At 41.9% G+C, this 21,660-nt stretch overlaps 1 long non-coding RNA gene across 1 annotated transcript in view; it reads right to left on the bottom strand.

Moving 5' to 3' along the window:
* LOC136792801 (uncharacterized) overlaps positions 1–9,625 on the bottom strand; it is a 30,765-nt gene extending 21,140 nt beyond the window's left edge. The window contains exons 1-2 of the long non-coding RNA XR_010837239.1: positions 7,972–9,625; positions 2,264–2,382 (exon numbers count right to left, since the gene is read on the bottom strand). This is a non-coding gene — a long non-coding RNA (uncharacterized lncRNA). The remainder of the gene's footprint in view (positions 1–2,263; positions 2,383–7,971) is intronic.
* Between the last annotated feature and the right edge of the window lie 12,035 nt (positions 9,626–21,660).

The following is a 21,660-nucleotide window of genomic DNA, read 5'->3' as shown; positions in this document are numbered from 1 at the left end:
GAGCGCGGGCTCTAGGCGCGTGGGCTTCAGTAGTTGTAGCATGCGGGCTCAGTACTTGTGGCTCGCAAGCTCTGGAGCGCAGGTTCAGTAGTTGTGGAGCATCAGGCTTAGTTGCTCCATGGCATGTGGGATCTTCCCAGACTGGGGCTCAAACCCGTGTCCCCTGCATTGGCAGGCAGATTCTTAACCACTGCCCCACCAGGGAAGTCCCAGATACCCATACTCTTGATATCTTTAATATCGCCTTTTTGTCGATTCACATAAAAGCGGCAACACAGCTGGTGTTCAAATCCCCAGCCAATACAAACCAGGCTCACTTTGCACTTTATCAGTTCCCTAGTGGTAAGAGTTTCCACCCTAGGCTCAAAGTACAGGTTTTTTCTAATGACAAGCCAGAAACTCACCCTCCCCAGGCTCTCACCCCACCACACACACAGGCAGCCCTCACCTGTGCTCAGCACCCAGCCTCATACTGAACGAGAGCTACTGAATGTAAAAATCAAACGCTTTCTAAATGACAGGAACCAAAAATCTCAGAATACAAACAGCCATAAGTTCACATAGGACAACAACTTGGTAATGGTAAGACATATTGTTTAGGCTCTGCTGGCTAGAAAAGCGGGGGAAAATGAGCTCTTAAGCTGCTGTCTTCCAATGAGTAATTTTTTTAAAAGGGCCAAATGACTGATGAAAAGAACAAGAAGATGGATTCAGTACACATTCACCAGGTCATTTCACAAACATGAAGCTACCTCTCTGTCTATTTTTAAACCTTAAATGCCATCGAGTTCACTGTCTACCTCTGGGATTCTCCATACCAACACCCACCCAAAAGATTTTTTTAAATCACCCAAAGATTTTTTTTTTAATCTTTTCAAATATGCAAAGTAGCTGATTCCAGTCCTTAACAATCTTCTCAGGAAAGAGCTTCTAAACATGAATGTAGGTAATTTGCCAACGCTTCCAAATGCAATGCAGCAGCTTCCTCTCACATCTTGGAGGAGCCATTTTCATCCCGTTGTGTAATTTATCACATGGTGGTGCAAAATCGTTAACAGAAACTGGTCTCCACATTCTGGAGGAAGCAAACTTCAAAACTGAATGCAACTTGTTTTTAACTTATACGTGAAATTACTTCCATAGGAAGGGCTTAAGGGTATTTAAAATGACCAGGACTTTTCTGGACCACTTCTGACTATGCCTTATTTCAAGGTCAGAGTATGGCTAAAATAAAAATGAAAAAGAATTCATTTATGGGGATTTACATTGTATGAAACCCGTCGAGAGACTGTCTCCCTACACCTCCTCCACTATAACTTGTATCATTAGTGGAAACATTATTTTAATCCAATCTCTTGCCCATTTCCGGAGGCATTGTTCTGGGCATCTTCCTGCAGTTTTCATGCACTGATGACCATCATTATACTTTCTTTATGGGACTTCAGCCAAAATTGAGCACTTGTGACAATATTCACATCTGACCTAATGTGACTTACTTTTCCAAGTTGGCTTCATAAGGCAAAGCAGTAAGTGCTTTATTAAAATCTAGATAATAAAATTAGCTCATTTATCTACTAATTGTGTAGTTCCATTACATGATTAAATACATTTGTTATGTGAAACTCCTACAAATTATACCAAGGTAAAGCCAAATAACCATAAATATTTGGGGTTTCCTCTTTTTTCCCTGCGAGGCAGAATTTTAAGGTTAGCACTTGGCATGTAGCCTAAAATCTAAACTGTTAATTTAAGCGCTATTGAAGTCACATTTATATTGAAGGGCGCCAAATGGAAAGCAGGAAGATAAGAAACATTCTTTTAAAAGGTTTCCTTGGGAAGAAAAGGTCTTTAAACTCCGTTGGGCTAAATAAAAGTGCCTCCAAAGTTATGAGATAATGTTACTATTTTTTTTTTTTGGTAGGGGGTTGGTAGTGAGGGTGATGCAAGGTAGAAGGATTGTATCAATTCCACGAGCTTTCACTTCTAGAAGTTCGATCTCACACAAGCTGAGCAGCCTGATTTGCAAAGCTGAGAGGCAGTAAGAGCATCAAATACACCAGAAGAAGCCAGACCCCACAGAAATATGTCCTACCATCTGACCCCACAGAAATATGTCTTACCTGACCCACAGGAATATGTGTTACCATCCGACCCCAGAGAAATATGTGTTACCATAGGACCCACAGAAATATGTGTTACCATCTGACCCCACAGAAATATGTGTTAATAAGATGAGTTCCAGCAGGTTTATCTCATCACTTACCTGGAAGTTCTCACATGAGCGCAGTCCCAGAGCCAAATCAAAAGGATTTACGGAATATTTTTCAGCCATAAAAGAAGAATGAAGTTTTGCCATTTGCGACAACACGGATGGGTATCATGCTAAGTGAATAAATCAGACAGAGAAAGACAATTACCATATGATTTCACTTGTATGTGAAATCTAAAAACACACAAAACAAAACAGAAATAGACTCATAAAAACAGAGAACAAACTGACGGTGGCCAGAAGGGAGGGTGTTAGGGGGTGGGCGAAATAGGTAAAGGGAATTAGGAGGTACAAACTGGCAGCTGTTAAGTAAATAAGTCACGGAGATGTAATTTATAGCAGAGAGAACACTGTCAGTAATATAGTAATAACTTTGTATGGTGACAGATGGTAACTAGATTTTTTTTGTGTGGTAACTGCTTTGAAATGTATATAAATATCAAATCACTATGATATCTATGCGAAAATACTATGGTATTGTATGTCAATTATACTTCAATTTTTTAAAAAAGGATTTAAGTCTGAGTTTCTTTAGGGGAATATCTGAAGGAATATTTCACTCCAAACCTACCCTTTATTTTCCCCAGAATCCTTTCATTCTCTCTAATCACCCAGAGTCTTTGGAGACTGACCCAGCCCCAAACAGATTAACTAAAATGGAGAAGGTATCTTAGGTCAGGGTTATATTGATCAGTGAAGGAGTAAGTAGTAACATTTCCAAGAATTTTCCAGTCTAAAATTCTGAGTGCACACAAATCAGGCAAACAAGAAGTTTTTACCCATCTCTTATTGGAAACCATTCTGTACACCTGAGTGGTGTGAGACGTCCATTCTGGAAAAGATCAAAGCCCGGTCTCCTAGCTCACCTCCCACTCCACTCCAGAGATGAGGATATTACGAAAATAACCCTTCTGATTCCCAGAGAAGGCATTCTCCATCCCTTAGACGAAGTACCAACTGAAAAGACTTTGCATCTTTTCGGAAACAGTGATAAACTGTTGCCGGGGAGCACATGAGGGGATGATTTATTTTTTTCTCTCTCTTAACTAGAACAATTAATTGGTACCAGAATAGAAACTCTCAGCAGTCAGTGAAAAATGGCCTAATCCCTGAATAGAGTATGAGGGGAAATAAAAAGAAAGTACTTTTTCCAGTTTAATTGCAGGAGGTGATGCCTGAGGGATTCCTGTGCTTCTCTAGTTTCTGTGTATTGCTGACTGCAAGACATAAAAATCTGAGACGTTCTCCTGGTTAGGACGAAGCGAAATTAAAAATAAAAGGCTTGCGTAGCACAGGGAGATCAGCTCGGTGCTTTGGTGCTTTGTGTCCACCTGGAGGGGTGGGATGGCGGGGGAGAGGGAGACGCAAGAGGGAGGGGATATGGGGACATATGTATACGTATAGCTGATTCACTTTGCGATACAGCAGAAACTAACACGCCATTGTAAAGCCATTATACTCCAATAAGGATGTTTAAAACAAATGTGCACTGTTCTGAAAATAAAATAAAAGGCTTAATTCTCGCTGTTAAAAATAAGGGAAGAGAAGTTCTCCTTCCCTTTCATCAGAATCCCCTTCCCTTTCTTTTTTTTTTTTTTCTTTTTATCAACTTGTTATTGTGAGTTATCTGTGCCTCTTTGAGACGCATGTAAATCTTTTTTTTTTTTTTTTAAGTCTCTTTTGCCATTTTACAGCCCAAGAAGGCCTTTCTCAAGGGCCTGGGAGCCGGAGAATCCCTTTGAATCTCCGTCTCTGTGCGAAGGTAGAAGCCTGACTTCGACAGGAGGGGCCTTTGCTCCAAGTTGTGAAACTACTTCCAGTCATAAAGATAGGAGTTTATTTTTCTTTTGTATAAAGTCGATTAGGTAACCCAATTGCCAGGTAAATTGAGGGTGAACTATGAGACAACACTATGCATTGTCACATAGTGTTATGACAACACTAAATGTGCTGTCAAGTCCTCTGACTTGAGGACTAGTTATTGTTTATCTTGAGAACACGTAGGGAATGTTCTTGGCCGTATAATCTCCTTGGCTATATAAGGCGGTGGGATATCTTTCTGTTTTGGTAATTTCTTAGCAACTGCCTGTCCATGAGCATCGCATACTGGTTTAATACTTATTCAAGGACAAAACAGGTCTCTGTTTCTACTGACTTTGTGGAGAGGTTTTCTGGGTTGGGAGACGATTTTTGCCATCGTTTATTCTTCCCTAACATTAAGGCTTTTATCCTCAGATCCTAATCCAAACTTGCCAGGCTTGGAAGCCTGGAATATAAACTAAAAATCTCAGGAAAAAAAAAATACATTCCTTTAAAAATATTCCCATGACTCCTGCTTCTTGTTAACCCTGAGATATTCTCTCCTATTAGTCATACAAAGCTGATAAGTACTGCAAAAGTAAAACCTGTGCGAGCATGCTTCTTTTAGTTGGGGGAGTGTGAAGGGGCAGCAGAGCTCCATCACTTTGAGGGTTGGGCAAGACACCGGTTGGTTTGTTTGTTTTTAATTCCTCTGGCTATTTAATACAATTCAAAGACATTTGGTACATTCTTTATGAAGATGCGCTACTAAAAACCTTAGGGTTTCATATAATTCAATTATTCTGGCTTTCTTTCCAACCATAAGCCGAATTTCCCCAGGACTCACCAATCTGTAAAACAAACGAGACGATGTTTTAAAAATGAAGTTTCAGTGGCTTATAACTCTCACTTGCTAACACAGTACATTAGTCCCCTGAAAGATTCGCCTAACATCCCTGTCCCAGGAAAAGAAAGAAGGCAGTTGCTAAAACAGCAGAACAAAACGGAACAAGAGGTCAGATGTGAGGCAAAGGCATCATTGTCAGAACCGGGGCTGGAGGTCAGAGTTGGGTGAGAAGCAAGGCAAATCCTAACTCACGGCCTCTAATCTCTCATGCCCGATGAGAATAGGTTCTGGAGACTGAGGCAGGACCACGTCTGCAGGACGAGGTGAGGAGCTCCAGCCATAGGAAGGGGGTGCTGGAAACTCTGCACGCACTCATTCCTCACGACCTGCTGTGAACCAGTCACTATTCTAGATGCTGAGAATTTAAAGAATGCCCTCGTAGAGCATCCTGTCTAGTGGAGGAGACAGATGACGAACAAGGAAACAGATAAGAACATTTCAGATTGTGGGAACTGCTTTGAAGAAAGTACACGGGATTATGAACTAGAGGACGGCAGGGAGGGAGAATGGATAATCATAAGGGCTCTCAGAGGGATAACGTCTGAGTTGAGTCCGGAATAACAAGAAAGAGTCAGCCCAACAGCCCGGGCAGACTATGGGAAGAGCCTTCCAGACGCACAGAACAGCAAGTTAAATGGTTTCAGTCAAGAAAGAATGTGGCCTGTTTGAAAACTAGATGGAAAATCGGTTTGGCTGACCAGAAGCCTGGAGGGGGAGGTGGAAACTGGATTGTATAGGGCCTCATCCGCTACGTCAGAAGTTTGCATTTTATTTAACTGGGATAGGAAGGCCAGAAGGATTTTAAGTAGGAGAGTGATAGAATCTGATTTCTATTTTAAAAAGATCCCCAAGTGGAGAATGTGTTGTAGGTGGGTGTGTTAGTCTACTAGGGCTGCCATAACAGAACACAACAGAGTGGGCAGCCTAAACAATAGAACTCTTTTTTTTTTTTTTTTTTTTTTTGCAATTCTGGAGGCTGGAAGTCCATGATCAACATGCCATCAGGCTTGGCTTCTGGTAAGGCCTCCCTTCCTGGTTTGCAGATGGCCACCTTCTCATTATATCTTCACATGGCCTTTCCTCTGTGTCTCATCCTCTTCTTAGAAGGACACCAGTCCTCTTGGATTAGGGGCCCACCCTTAAGATCTCATTTAACCTTAATTACTTCCCTATAGAGTCACATTGGCTGTCAGGGCTCGAACACAAGAATTTTGGAGGGGACACAACTCAGCCCATAACAGTGACAACTGGAAGCTTTTGCATATGTTCAAATGAGAGTGTTCTGGACTAGGGCAAAACTGTGAAAAAAGGTAGAAATTGACAGATTCTGAATGGATTTTGGCAGAGTAGCCGATAGAACATGCTAATGTAAGGAGTGAGGGAAAGAAGAATTGAAAACAATACATAGTTTTGTTGACTAAGAAAACGGGTTGATCTTTACTCTTACTTTTTATCTGAGGATCTCCCCACAATCATAACTCTTCTCACGACACATTTGTTGTGCTCCATTATATTCAGTGTTCTAGTTCTAACAGAGTGGTTCTCCTTCGCTCCCTCAAAATGTATTTTTAGCATTCTTGATCAGAGAACCTCTGACCAAACGTATTATTTATTCTCAGTCTCATGAGAAGAACCCCCTTCCTTTTCTTGAGTCTAGTAGTCACATCTTCTGGGCTCTGATGGGACCAAGCTCAAACCATTCTTCACATTATCCAAGAATGAACTTCACAAGATGCAAATATGACCATATTATTCCCCTGATTCACATTGTTTAGTAACTCCCCATAGGCTTCAGGCTGAAGTTCAAATCCATAGCTTAGCCTCCAAAACCCTCTGAGACCCACCCATCTCTCACCTCCCTTCCTCCCAGACTCTCAAGATTCGAGCAATGGCAAAATACTTGAGATTTCTGGAATGCAGGAGTTTTTTACTATAAACATGTTATGTACTCAATCTGGAATGTCCTTTCCCACATTAAATCTAGCCAACTCAGCTCAATACATAGCTTCTCTGGAAATATTCTATGAACCTCTGGTTAGAATTAATAACCCTATCTCTATGTTCTCATAGCACACTGGGCATGGCACTGTTGTATCCTTTATAACTCTGTGTATTATTAGATTTGCTTTTCTCTTACCCATCTGTCTAAATTTCATTCTTAAAAGAGAAGTATGTCTTATCTAATTATTTTGTATTTTTTGCACCTACCATAAGGTAGATACTCCATAAATATTGATGAATAGACTACCTATCAATCAAAAGATAACATGCTCACTATAAAAGCAAGCCGCAGTTCATACCATCTATTAAGCCACCCACCAATTTCCTAAGCTCTCCTTCATTTTCCAAGACCCAATTTTTAACTAAAAGAAGAGCTGAAAATATGCAAGAACCATATCCTCAAATACATCAATTGTCACACCCAGAACATAAAGCTTCTTTCCAGAGTTCTGTTGGCATCAGTTATTCACTCATGAGCTAGGAGTGGGCAGCAGTTACAGCAACTGGATGAGTTTAAGGGTACTGATTACAGCTCATATACTCAGCCCAGAAGGACAGCCAACCGCATAAGTCACCATGTCTGAGCCGCACACAGCAGCGACTCCTATTCCAGGGCCAGAACTGAGAGTTCTCGAACTAGCAATGGCCTGTGGCTTTCTCTAATTGTTTAAATTGTCTTTACTTGTGCTATCACAGTTTCTTCTTTCTTTCTCTCTGGACAATATTTTTACCTTTGTAATTTTCTCTCCCTGTACAAATAGAATATCCTTCCTCTTTCCATCACAGTCCTGATTCTCACTTTGTTTCTTTTCAGTTCCTTTCTTAGATAATGTCTTGCATCTTGTCTAGGAATATTCTATCCTCTCTAAAAAAAAAAGCTAAATTCCTCAAGTCTTCTGTCTTCTTAAGTGGAAAAAATAGGGGACATTTATAACACATGTAATTGGTGACTATTTCCAATAGAAGGACAAATACTGTGCATTAGAATAATTACCTCAGTGGTCATATTTCCTGGAAAGCAAAATGAAGTCACTTGGGAAAAGCTCCCTGAAAGTCACCGTGGAACTCTACTGGCTCTTTGGTTCCTGGGCTCCTGTGCAATTGATTTCTCTTGTCTCTTCTGTGGTCACCACAGTTCCAGTCAGCCTTGGTGTTAGAGAATGATCTACCCTGACCTTCTGGGACCCTTTGCCATCACACACTGTGTCAGGCTATATGTGTCCCTCTTGATTGATCTTCAAGGACTTTTGACTCAGGCTTTAAGTAATTAGCTTGAATTAAAGGAAAATGTACTTTATGATTGCTAAGCTTTCAGAGGCTGTTATATTTTTCATACACCATGCAATAAATTCATGAGACTTTTTTTTTACTGTCCTTTCCCAGCTTGTCCAGCAAACAGAACACAAAATTTGCCCTTAATCTTGACAAGGACAGATATCAATTGCAAAGATAATTTTTGTGACCCCTCCTTTTGGAAGAAAAATAGCCTTTCATTTTGATAATAATGGTATCAAATATCAGTTCGAATGGTATCGACGTCAGTTTTCAATTAATATATGACATCAAGAGGCACTTTGCTTGAATTTTATGACAGATAATTTTAACACGTTGGTATTTTCAATATTCTAGCGCTCAAATGAAGATTCATCAGTGCTTCACATCCAGACAGCTCTTTAGTCTTTAGTTTTGGAATTGGAACATTTCCTGAATACGTGATCTTTCTCTCATCTGTAATTCAGAATCTCCTTCCCAGGAGAGGTGTTCTAAATTCATGATCAGTGTCCCAAAGACACACACATACTGAGAAGAAGGCAACCTCGAAGGGGAATGGCAGCCCCTGGAGGTTAGTGCTGTATAATCTGTAGCTGAACGACATCCACACAGCAGCCCACCAGCTCGGGGCTGGCTCTCCATCCAGGGCGCAGGGAACATGCCACCTCCCTCAGTTCTTCTGCCCTACTCTGTCCCACCATTGCCAAACAGGCTACTGGGAGATCTGACTGAGGACAAATGCCTAAAATCTGTATGTGTAATTCAGCACATAAATCCAAAATAACACCAGACCAATGTTCATTCATTTAATCCAGCCAAGAGCCATAACGTAAATGAGTTTATTTGAGAGATTCTTCTCTAGATTATAAACTCCTTGAGGCCAAGGACGTTGTCTCTTTCTCATTGTCTGTCCACAGCCTCACACACAGAGAGGAGGAATTCAGGAAATATTTTTTCTCTCAAACAACCTGGCCACCTGATGTAAGTCCTGGAAGGCCACCTGATGTAAGTCCTGGGAGATGTGCTACCTCACTAATGTCCTCCACTGCTCAGAGCTCCGACCCTGCCCCTCCAGGCAGGTCAGAGCCCTTCTGCTTTTTTCCACAGCTGCTTAGGTATCTGCAAAGATTTCCTTTTACTGTGGATTATCTCCTTGCTGTCCCATCCAAGTTGCTCAATTGACTCGGGACTTTCAACTTTCTGGTTCAAGATGAAGATAGAGGACTTCACCTCTCCTCTGTCCTCTGGACTTGTTCCCGGCAAGTCCAGCCAAGGGGTGGGGATTTAACAATCCCTGAGCACGCTCCCATCTCTGCAGGAACATTCTGCGCTCTCCTGCTTCCAGAAACGTTGTGATCCTCCAGCCACTGGCCAACCTGTAGCAAAAGGTAAAGGAAAAATAATGGCATCATCTACAAAGTCCTCAGGACATGTGTAGGAAGGCTCTCACAGCAAGCAACACTTATCAAGAGTCTACTATGTGCCAGGCTGTTATTAGAATTTCTCATCCTGGATAGGAGCAAAATAATAATAATAATAACCTGAATTCTTTAAGATTTTCAGCTGTCATGCATTTGACCAAAAAAAAAGGTTATTTAATGGAAAATTAAGTTGCCCCAAAGGAAGCCTTGTTTTCTAGAGTGGTTTCATTCAGACAGAGGCTTTGGTGACAGAGGGGGCCCTGCTGGGCTCTAGTCCAGTGTCAGGCTGATGCAGTATCTCTGGGCAACAGAAGCCCTGGAGCGGTATACTTGCTGCAAAGCACGGAGAGTTTTGCAAAACACAGATGGAATGTTGATAGCACAGGGGAACTGGGAGCCACGGCAGGACCTACAAAGCCCTGCCCTTTCTCACCCCTTGTTCTAATTTCAGCATCCAAACCTTTCTTCCCTGCATCCCATACTGTGTCCTCTCTACCCTGAAGGGCACTGGGGAACAGCCTCGCACAAGGACCCCACCCGCACATAAACAAATGAGTTCAAGGAGAGAGCAAGAAATCTCTCCTTAACAGACCCTCTTGTAATAGAAGACTACACAGTAGCCCCTCCCCCTGCTCTCTCCCATCCTCCTTCATGGTCAGAAAAATAATCCACCTTCATCCCTAACAGGAGAACCAGCCACAGCAGATTCATTAGTGAGGAAGGACATAAGGGTGACCGTTTTGTTCAGTTCTCACTTGGAAAATGGGGCTTTTCTGATATTAATCTGCTCATTCGGGACTTCTGAAAACCCTGGACAGCAAATCTTTTAAGTGCTATTTAGACGACCGTGTCATCGCTTGACTCAGTTGGAGTAGCAGACGGAGCTGAGAGCTGTGGCCCCAGCCGCAGAGCCTGTTTCTGGAAGCCCCTCACACAGCAACTGTGAAAAGTACCAGATGTACCCTGGCGACCTCACTGGTCCCCGTGGGAGAGGAAAAAAAGGATCCTGGAGCGAAGCCAGACACAATTTTATATCCACCCAGTTGTCGCCCAACGTTCCCAGCAAATGAGAGAAGCAAGTCCCTGCCAGGACCCTGCAACTTCAGTGCTGGAGGCACAGAATGTGGAGATGACGCTCTTGACTGTGTTTAAAAAGATAACACAGCGGGAAAAGATGTAAAAAGCTGCAAGAACTCAGAAGACTCAGTTTAGCAAGCTCTGGGTAGGGCGAGTGGGACATGAGCTCAAGCTACAGAATAAATACCCAAACCAAACAGGCCAATGGTCGGAAATTAGAAAGTGAGGAACATTCCAGAAATCTCTAAGACAGATAGGACTGGAGATGTACCTCAAAATATTTAAAAGAGGGACTTCCCTGCTGGCTCAGTGGTTAAGAATCTGCCTGCCAATGCATGGGACACGGGTTCGAGCCCTGGTCTGGGAAGATCCCACATGCCGCGGAGCAACTAAGCCCGTGCGCCATGACTACTAAGCCTGCGCTCTAAAGCCCGCGAGCCATAACTACTGAGGCCGCGTGCCACAACTATTGAAGCCCACGTGCCTAGAGCCCATGTTCCGCAACAAGAGAAGCCATCGCAATGAGAAGGCTGCACATGGCAACGAAGAGGAGCCCCCGCTCGCCGCAACTAGAGAAAGCCCACGCGCACCAACGAAGACCCAATGAAGACCCAATGCAGCCAAACTAAAAAAATAATAAAAATAAATTTAAAAGTAAAATATTTAAAAGAAAAAGTATATTTTTTTCCTATAAAATCTTGCTATGTTACCCTCAAATAAAAGCTCTTAATTACAGCTAACTTTCTAAATATACCAAACTTATTACTTTTATGACCAAATGAATTGTCAATCACAAGTCAGCTAGCTAAGCCAGGGGTCGGCCGACTCGTGAAAAGGACTAGGCAGTAAATGTTTTAGGCTTTGTGGGCCATACAGTCTGGTTCCATTACTCAATTCCATTATCACATCACAGAAACAGCTGCAGACATATGTAAGCAAATGGCATGGCTGCATTCCAGTAAAACTTTACTTACAAAAACAGATAACAGACTGGATTTGGCCTGAGGACCATTGTTTGTGGACCCCTGATTTCGACAAATAAAATAATTCCGACCTGGAAAAGTAAGAGCAAACAAATACAGTACTTTGTATATTTAAATTTTCCATATATGCAGATCTGTCAAAATATCCTCATACCTTATTTATAAAACAAATTTTTTTTTTTTTTTTTTTTTTTTTTTTTTTTTGTGGTACGCGGGCCTGTCACTGTTGTGGTCTCTCCCGTTGCGGAGCACAGGCTCCGGACGCGCAGGCTCAGCGGCCATGGCTCACGGCCCAGCCGCTCCGCGGCATGTGGGATCTTCCCGGACCCGGGCACAAACCCGTGTCTCCTGCATCGGCAGGCGGATTCTCAACCACTGCGCCACCAGGGAAGCCCTAAAACAAATTTTTTATAGCTTCCAATCTTGCAGAGATTTTAAATTTCTTTATTCAGGTCCACAGGGGCCACTTTCTTTGAGTTCCATTTTCCAAGCATGACAAAATCTTGGTGAGCAATGCACCAGCAGCATTGAGAAGCTAAGTGAAGGCTGTGCTCGCTCGGTAAGCTAGGGTAGATGATAGGAGATTTTGTTACAAAAACAAAGGGTAGGACCAGGGGTAACCTTGCTTTCCATTACTTCAAATATCTCACTGAAGAATTTTTATTTCCCATTCCCCAAACTCCAGGCTCTGTGAATTTAAGTGCTGGTTGCTATAGGGGGAATGCTTCCACCAGGAAAGACAGGGTACCATTAAACTGTCAGCTATATCTGCCACCCAGGCACTTTGGGGTCCCCAAGCCAAGAGACCATCATGGGTGATAGACTGTGATCATTAGAAGGAGACAGAACTGCTGTTACACAATAAGGGCAGATATTTGATCACCCATATGATCCACTGCAGTATATCCTAATACTTACTTGTCCAGCATTGATAGTAAATAGACAGCAAAGACAGCAGCCGTGGCCTGAGACAGGCATGGCTGTCAGGGGCTCAGACTGCTCAGGGATAAAGGACTGTGTCAGCACCAGGTAAGCCACCTGGACCAAAGAAAGAGGTCCTAACCAAGGGTGAGGGAAACATGTAGGAGAGGAGGAGATGGAGACTATCCCCTTCTGTAGAAGCAGAGACCAGGTTCATCTGACTATTCTCCTCCTTCTAAGCTTTCCCAGGAAAAGAGACCCACCGGAATCCTTAGCAGCTCTTCTCAGATGGAGTGGCCTTACTATACAAAGCAAGTGCAGACAAGAAGCACAAGGTGTAGGTTCTGGTGGATGCTGTGATGTGCCAGCCAGTTCCCCACTTCGGAACCAATAGCCATGAGCACAGCTACCAAAAGTGCTGACAGCTGGTGGCTCAGAGTTGAGACCCACTTCAGGAATTGCGATCAACTCAAGGTAGGGGACTTACCCAAGATCATATGTCCCCTCTGGGCACAGTCCACATCCAATGGCTGGTTAATGCAGGGGTACGTAGGCCTGCCACACTGGCTCAGTGAACGACGACTCTGAATGGCCACCCCAACTCCAGAGCTCTCTCCATGGGATCACCTGAGGCCTTTATTACAAACTTCGCTGCAGCTCAACTTACCCCCCTGTCTGGTCCTGTTCCTGCCCATGCCCAGTGGATATTGTTCCTAGGAGAGCTGACCAATACACTTCTTGCACAAATATTTCCGCTCTGAGTCCTTTTACCAGAGAATCCAGCAGAACTCAGCAAGTATATGTGAGGAGCATCTGGCACTCTGCTTTTACATGAAACAAAGAGAAACTAACGATTCCTACCTCATAGCATCGTTGTAAGGAGTCACCAAGCTAAACTAGTGAAAGCGTCAGGCAAACTGTAAGGTGCACCATAAATTTAACATAGCATTATGATCATTATTAGTATTATTATTACTTTCCTGTCTCAGGAGGTATTCACCAAAGAGATGGTAGTGGTCTTGCCATGCTTGTCTGCAACAAACAAACGTTTTAAATCATATTAGTGAGTACACTCTGGCCTCACGTTCTGAACTTGGTCTCTGGAGCCAGACAGAGCTTTATCTCTTTTACTGTATTTGATGGAACTGAAGACACTAGTGATGGGAGACTATGACATAATACTTTTTATCTGTGAAACAGTTTATCTTAGAATTAATGAAAGAGCCAACTTAAATTGCATGAGCCATAGATTTTTTATCATAGATCACTTCTGTGTATATATGTTAAAAGGAAAATATATGTGAAAGAAATTGGTTGAGGTATTTCTTTTTTTTTAAACATCTTTATTGGAGTATAATTGCTTTACAATGGTGTGTTAGTTTCTGCTTTATAACAAAGTGAATCAGCTATACATATACATATGTCCCCATATCTCCCCCCTCTTGCATCTCCCTCCTACCCTCCCTATCCCACCCCTCTAGGTGGTCACATAGCACCGAGCTGATCTCCCTGGGCTATGCGGCTGCTTCCCACTAGCTATCTATTTTACATTTGGTAGTGTATATATGTCCATGCCACTCTCACTTCGTCCCAGCTTACCCTTCCCCCTTCCCGTGTCCTCAAGTCCATGCTCTAGTAGGTCTGTGTTTTATTCCCGTCCTACCCCTGGGCTCTTCATGACATTTTTTTTTCTAGATTCCATATATATGTGTTAGCCTACGGTATTTGTTTTTCTCTTTCTGACTTAACTTCACCCTGCACGACAGACTCCAGGTCCATCCACCTCACTACAAAGAACTCAGGTTCGTTTCTTTCTACGGCTGAGTCATATTGCTGAAACTTGTTCGCATGTAGGATTTGACCCTTCGGAGTCACTTTAGACTCGAGTCATACATGCCCGTGTTTTCTTCACCCCGTGCTGTCCAGTGTCCTCCACTATCAAGAGCACAGATAGTGCAGCGTTTCATAAGGAACTTCACAGAGGACTAAAGCCACAGGTGCTGGCTTTACAGTGCTGCAGAGCTCGCCTACTTCTAACTCCAGCTCTGGGAAAGATACGAAGCAAGTCTAATGTACTTCCTCTCTCACTGCCCCCACCGCTATTCGGCTCATGAGGGCTGAGATCCCATCGCCGCCTCTGGGACTTTCTTACAAATACTTGACACACGTTCTGTAAGTTTTCGTCCTGACACTTTTGATGTTGATGACCAAGCAGACAATGGCAACTGTCGCAACTGCTGGCTGGCTACGGCGCTTGTAAATTTATCAGTTTTAAGCTGTGACAAAATATCAGAGAAAAGAAAATGTAAAAAAAAAAAAAAGTTGCTTCAGAATCACTGAAATGGAGTAATCTCTCTAAAGCTGTTTCCTTATATAATAGAATAATTGTACCTGCCTCATACAGCTGTTGTAAAAATAAGATAGTCCTGAGGGAGTGTGTCTGGCACACGGTCAGCATTTAATAATATTTACTATTACTGTTATGATTATTAGTTAACCTCAGCTGAAGGATGCTTTTCCATCTATGTCATGTGTTCCTGAACTCAGGATCAGAAGCTGAAAAAATGTCACCCGATGACTGATTGTATCTTTCCAACCCGAACAGGAAAGCATGCTTAGGAGTTCTTGAAACCTCCTTTCTCTAATTTGGTTTTCTATTTGATCCCTAGTACGGGCCACCTCTCCTACCAGGCTTGAAATTCTTACCGTAATACTTCCTCTGGGAAAAACAAAGAAAAGAAAGGGACTGAATCTAGAAGACCAATACAAAAAAAAAAAAAAAAAGCACATGGAGGTGCCTATCAGAGCTCTCTCATTAGCTAATATGAATTAATGAGACTACTGTCATGGCTTCATTAATACTCTCACTAGAGTATTGACTGAGTGAAATTCAGAAGAAGAATATACCTTAGCTTTTCTGAGATCTGAATTTAAATCTCTGTATGAAGTGAAAGTGTTACAGGAAACTTTGATATAAAAGTTTTGTACCGGGGCTTCCCTGGTGGCGCAGTGGTTGAGAATCCGCCTGCCGATGCAGGAGACACGGGTTCGTGCCCCGGTCCGGGAAGATCCCACATGCCGCGGAGCAGCTAAGCCCGTGAGCCATGGCCGCTAGGCCTGCGCGTCCGGAGCCTGTGCTCCGCAACGGGAGAGGCCACAACAGTGAGAGGCCCGCATACCGCAAAAAAAAAAAAAAAAAAAAAAAAAAAAAAAAGTTTTGTACCAAACACAGATCCTCAAGGAACATTCAAATCACCATATTACATAGTCCAATTACTCCTTTAAAAAATAGAGTTACCAAATATGAATGGATTCCAAGGAAGAGGGGAACAATACCTTTGCAACTGCTGTCCCAACTCTCTGGCTGCCTCTGTGATCACTGATATTTACAGAAGCCAGAAAATGGAGGGTCTTATTCTCTTTGATTATCACATTAGTCAGAAGCCTCTTTGTCAGAAGAGGGTTATTATATTAGTCAGAAGTCTATCAGACAGACTCCTCCTATCCTTCCTTTCAAGATCTGCAAACATTCCAGCAATCATTTTCAAACACCTTAATTTTACTAATAATCAGGTATTCAGATCAGAAAAGACAAACTCTGAGAAACATGCTTAACGTGAGGACATGCCTTTTTTTCCCAGACCTAGAGCAAAGCATATACAAATCCAAATTCCACATTTCCCAAACAGGATTGTGTAGGTGACGATACACTAAACACTGGACGGACTATCACATTCATTTGCCGTGTATAGGATTTTGGCTGTTGTCAATCAATTGTAGTGTCTCATTACAGTCACGCATATGAGTTGTGATTACACAATGATGAGATAAATTCTGTAAAACACGCACAAAAATAGGAACATATGTGCAACAGTATAAATGTATATTAAATTAGCTTATATTCAAACCCCACATTTGCTTTTTGCCAAAAACAGCATAAGAAATGTAGCCAGAGTTGCTTTCGTCTTCCTAATCCTGTCGCCTATCGTACATAGAGGTAGAAAAAATATCATCTAATTCCTGAGCTATCAGAAAAGCATCTCTTCCCATTGCCACATTACAGTGCTTGTGAAATAAGCATTTGTTCTATTTCTGCACACTATTAGAAAGGAAGAAAGCCAGAGGATGGAATATGCCGGAAGTAGTTTGGTTAATACCTGAGATTTCCACACTGGTAACATCAGATACTCAGTGGAAACACCAATCATTACCCAGTTGGCACTGGAGATACCAATTCATCAGTGAGACTGACCCCACCATTTATTAGATGCTGTAAGACTTACCTTGCCGGGTACATTACACCTGCCACGTAGGGGCCTGGCTGGTAGAGCAGGGCGAACCAGGGTGAACTCAAAGAACCAGTTCTGCAAATAGGCTACTCAAGGAATTGACCTCACCAGTGACCAAATGCGTGAAATTGATCCGAAGGCTGGCCTTTAAATATCCAGAAAGGGAAAATGAAACTTGAATTACCCACCTAGCCTGAAAGAGAAAGAAAAAAAAAAAAAAAACCCTGTGAATGATTATATTACTCATAGAAAAGCACATCAGTCGGGAGGGTAACCCAGGAGAGATCCAATCCCCAAACACAGTTGAGAGCACAGCTCTGGCCCGAGAGGGAAAAGGGTCATCTTAAGGGCAGATGCTGCCACCGAAGCCAGATGGGAATTAGCCTGCTAGATGGAAATGGGGAAAACTCAAGCAGAACTTTGCTGGCATTTGAAATTACTTCCATTAAATACTGCCCGTTTCTCTCACTGACCCTGACTTAATACAGGTCTGATGCATTCATTTAGACTCAGGGGAAAAAATCTCAGATTTGAGTAAGGTCATCAAGAGAGAGAACTACGAGAAAAAGGGACTGCCTTGGTGTGATTCTCTAAAAATTAAACGAAAATGATAATAACAGAAGCATTTAAACGATTTCATCCGATTTTTAGGCCATAAAGGATACCAGGCTGTTCCCATGAGTTGTTACTTTAAAGCATCTTACTTATGTGATACCAAATGTAATCCCCACTTCAGGGGATTGTTTTTAAGTCAAGCCTTACTTTTTCCACAGCCAAACTTTTAAAGAAACACCCTTCACCACCCTAGTTATCCCCAAAGAGAAGCCTGATCCACACTCCAGATTGCACTTTCCCCACCCTTCTCTGTCTTAGTGAGAAGCAAATGATAGGGTGTTCTTTCTTTCAGTTTCTCCACGAGAAAGAACACCCTATCATTGCCTTGTTCAGTTCATTGCATTGTTTCCCAGCGGGAGCGCAGCAGGCCGTGGTCTGCAGGAATTGACAGTTTATATCCCAGGACGAGAGGAAGGGTCAAAATTCCTGGTGCTCCCATCATCCTGATGCTCCTTGCTTTGACATTCTAAGTCTGAACAAGGGTTGGAAATGGATCAGAAAGAAATGCAGCAGGAAAACTCCACTGTGGTCATTTTGGGGAGACAGAAGTCCCCCAAGCAGGTTAAGGGAGAAGCTTAACAAGTTTAAAGTTCCAGACACAGTGTTGATTCTGTGCACATCAGAACTGCAGAAGCTGCAGAGAAACAAAAGGAAGAAGAGAACCCTGCCCTGCCTAGAAGAGCTCAGAAGGGCGTCTGACAGTCACTGGGAGAAAACATTTAGAGAAACAAAAGAGCCAAAGAACACCTCTCAGAGAGTGTAAGTACTCTTTCCAAAGAAAAGGGCTAATAAGTCCTAAGGGTCTAAATGCTTCTCTTATATTAACTCACTTAACATTCAAAACAACGCTATGAATGTGGCGCTATTATTTTCCCTGTTTCGAGATCTGCAAACTGAGTTAATTGCCCATATCATAAAGCAGTAATTGACAAAGCCAAGATTTAAACCTGAGCCCAAAGACTCACACAGTCAGGTTAGAACACTGAGGGCCAAACTGAGAGCTGTGAGAGTATATTGCTTTGTTTGGGGCAGCGTCACAGCTTCTGGGTGATTAAAAGTTCTGTACATCTTTTTATTTCGGCTTCGTCTTCTATATTCCCAGTAGGTCCCAATGTGGATAGCCTGTTTTCATTAGTGTAAAATTATTTACTTTATTTCCGAAGCCAGTTACATTCATCCTACTCCCCTTGCTAACCGTTGGTTTATGAACTGTTATGTTGTACCATTGCTGCTGGGACATGAGAAAAAGTCTCTGGGGGCTTCTAGGAAAGCATTTGTTGGTTAGAAAGAGACACAAATGAAGAGAAGGCCTCTTTTCTGTCTGGATGTAGTTCTGTGACGTGGCAAGTGAAGTAGCAGCAGCCATCTGTGATCAGAAAGGATGACAGCCTCTTCAGGACAAAGCCAGCAGACCAAAGAGGGTAGAGAGGCAAGGTGGAAAGGATGTGGGTCGCTGGCATTTTGTTTCAATTCAAACTTAAGCAACTATAGACCCTTCGTACCTACAGGCTTCATATGTGAAATAATGAAGTTATATATTGTTTCAGCTATTGAGTTTAGGTTGGGGGCAGGACAGGAAGGTTAGAAGAAAAATAAGGAGATTTGAGGATTAGTCAAGTAAATATTAAAAAGATATAGTAATAAATAGATAACATGAAGTAAGTTGGCAACTAAAACTAATAGGAAAGTAATGCCAAGAAAGTAGGGTAAATGATGAGAGAAAAAGGTCAAATATAACAGAATTTAAAACAAAGGGTAAAATGAATTTTGCAAATCTTTATACAGCCTGAATCTGGCCAGTCACTAAATTAAATGAACAGGAATAGAAAGTAATTTCTTTCTAAGATCCTTCAATCATTTGAATATTTTTTTAATATTGATCCCTCAAGAAGGATTCAGCTTCAATTCATTGAATGTGTTTTGTGTACCGATAGTTTTATGTTTATTATTTCAATTGGCATTGTTTGCCTCTTTTTTTAAAAGAGACAGCTGTGGCTTAGAAGGCTATAATTATGTAGTTATGACACTTTAATTTTTTAAAAACAGAAACCCAACTTGAATCAACTTAAGGGTACAGAAAAGGGTTTATTTATAATAGATCTCCTTATCTCAAAGTAAGAAACTGTCGTGCAAAGGAGCTGTGAATACAGACCACTAGCATCACAAAATGAAATATAAAATAGGGATAAATCAAGGAAAGTGGAGAAGTCGTAGATAGGGAACAATCACCCTGGATCTCAACATCCCACAGGTTGAGTAGGGTATAGACGATCTACATGCACCAAGACCAAAGTCCCAGCAGTGAAGAGGCCTGGCCCCATAAAGATCCACATATTTACAGGGCCAGAAGGCAGGGAATAGCCACTTGACTCTGCGACATTGAAAGATCCAGGTCATAGAAATGGCCTTGTTACAACGGGAGAGCCTCAGAGCCCAGTGGCTGGTGTGGGCACGCTTGTCTCTGGCTAGCCCAGACCAGCTTTTGGCTATGCTACCAAAAAGGAAATAAATGTGTCTCCAGATTTCTGTCTTGGCAGGAATGTAAGGGGGGCCCTGAGATTGAACTAGAACCACATCTCTATATCCATCACCTCTGTTAATGCCTCTGGACCTAGTTCACAACAAATGTGTGCCTTTTACATCTCTATCCACACAGTGAAAAACATGGTTCCTGAGTGTATGTGTTATGGTCCAGCCACATAGAGAAAAAATATCTGAAAGAAGAAAACAAGCTCATGAGCCCAGGATAGCATCTATTGATCTAATGAACTGTGGTCAGAGTTAGGTCATATTAAATGTGTATGGAGAGCCCATTACAACCCTGTGGATGGATACTAGGCAAATAATCCAATACGCTTCCACTATAGAGAGACTGAGTAATTGGCCAGTGGTAGAAAATGTTAGAACCCAGGTTTGAACTTCAGTCTGCTAACGCAAAACTCCGTAATCTTCATCAGTGCACTACAAAGATGAATGAATGTAACTTGGAAACACTAGATGGAGGGCATTAATTAATTTATTCCCACTGAACTATTTATATGCCCTTTCAGCTCTTTCTGAATCCTCAGAAATATTTGTCTTTATTTTTTTTAGTCAAGATGTTTTTTATATCTGCTGTAAAAACTACTTTGAAGGGATAACAAAGAAGCAAATTTCCTGTTAAATAATTTCTATTTAAAATATAAATTTGGAAACACCCGAAAAAACCACAATAGTAGAGCACTTAAATAAATCATAATGCCTCCATATAATAGAGTGCTATGCATCCATTATAAACTATAACTGTGAAACACAGGATAACATAGAATGGTCACAATATATGAAGAAACAGGATACAGTACTATATAGTATGATCCCAGTTTTCTAAAATAAATAGTCACGTTATGTATATTCATGGAAAAAAAATGAGAAAGATAGTTTGGGTGGCAGGATTGCAGATGAATATTGTCAGTTAATTTTTTTATTGTTCAAATATAATAATATAAAACATGTTCACTTCTGTATTCAGAAAAAAAGTCTTTCTGTTATATAGTGATTGTGCTAGAGACAGGTTATTATGAAAATTTATATGTAGATTAAACTTATCTTATACAATTTTGGGTTCCTTTTAAGTTTTTTTTTTTTTTTAATAAAGATGGCAGAATCATACAAGCAGAACTTCTAAACAAGATGAATGAGAGATTAGGTAACGAACAAAGAATCGGATTTGTGATATGGACATTTTGTTTTCTCTCTTTCATTCTTTTGTTTTATGCCTTGTCTAGTAGAAGTATAGATATATTTATCTCGCAGTAAAAGCATGATTAATAGCAAATAAAGTAAAAGGGCAAAGAGGAGACTTTGGGGGCTTCCCTGGTGGCGCAGTGGTTAAGACTCCGCCTGCCAATGCAGGGGACACAGGTTCAAGCCCTGGTACAAGAAGATCCCACATCTCGCGGAGCAACTAAACCTGTGCACCACAACTACTGATCCCACACACCACAACTACTGAAGCCTGTGCGCCTAGAGCCCATGCTCTGCAGCAAGAGAAACCACTGCAATGAGAAGCCCGTGCACCGCAACAAAGAGAAGGCCCCGCTCGCCACAACTAGAGAAAGCCTGCACG

This window comes from Kogia breviceps, chromosome 16 (genome assembly GCF_026419965.1).
Source record: "Kogia breviceps isolate mKogBre1 chromosome 16, mKogBre1 haplotype 1, whole genome shotgun sequence".
In the NCBI taxonomy this organism is placed as follows: domain Eukaryota; kingdom Metazoa; phylum Chordata; class Mammalia; order Artiodactyla; family Physeteridae; genus Kogia; species Kogia breviceps.
This window is presented reverse-complemented; position numbering and strand designations above follow the sequence as displayed.